Raw genomic sequence first — 653 nt, 5'->3', positions numbered from 1 at the left:
GTGTGACTCCCAAAATTGCAAATACACAGAAACCACCTGGGGTGCGGGAGGGTTGGGTTATTTACAGGACTCTGCCCCCCTGCACCCCAAAACTGCTTGAACGGGGCCCTGAGAGGCCGGGGGGCTCACAGAGACACCACACCCCAACTGAGGGGGGCATAAAGCCCCTGAAACCCAAGTTGGGGGGGTTACAGGGACCCCACATCCCACTGGGGGATTCACAAAGTATCCACACCCCAGTTAGGGGGGTCACAAAGCCCTCACACTCCACTTTCAAGGGGTAACAAAGCACCCCCCAACTGTGTCTGGGGGGGTCTCACAAAGCCCCCAACTGTGGATATACTCACAGCACTCTTAGCCAGCCAGGCTCATAGTTCAGTGCCTTAGAAAGCCCAGAGCTGCCTAGATAGACTGCACGGGCGATCTGGCACTTCCGTAGCTCCAAAAGGGGCAAGTGGTAGCTGCACAGCTAATACCAAGAGCAGAAACAAAGAGGTAGAAATGTAGCCCTCGCTCTGTGCTTTAATCCTGCCCGGAGATTGCGCTCGGTCCGAGACAGAGACACACGAGCTGGCAGCAGAGGGGGCAGCAGAGCCAGGCCCACTCCGTGCTCTGTCTTTTATTCAGGGAAGGGGAAGGGGAGAACTGGGGGC

Source organism: Corvus brachyrhynchos, unplaced genomic scaffold (assembly GCF_000691975.1).
Source record: "Corvus brachyrhynchos isolate BGI_N302 unplaced genomic scaffold, ASM69197v1 scaffold555, whole genome shotgun sequence".
Classification (NCBI taxonomy): domain Eukaryota; kingdom Metazoa; phylum Chordata; class Aves; order Passeriformes; family Corvidae; genus Corvus; species Corvus brachyrhynchos.
Note: the sequence above shows the minus strand (reverse complement) of the source record.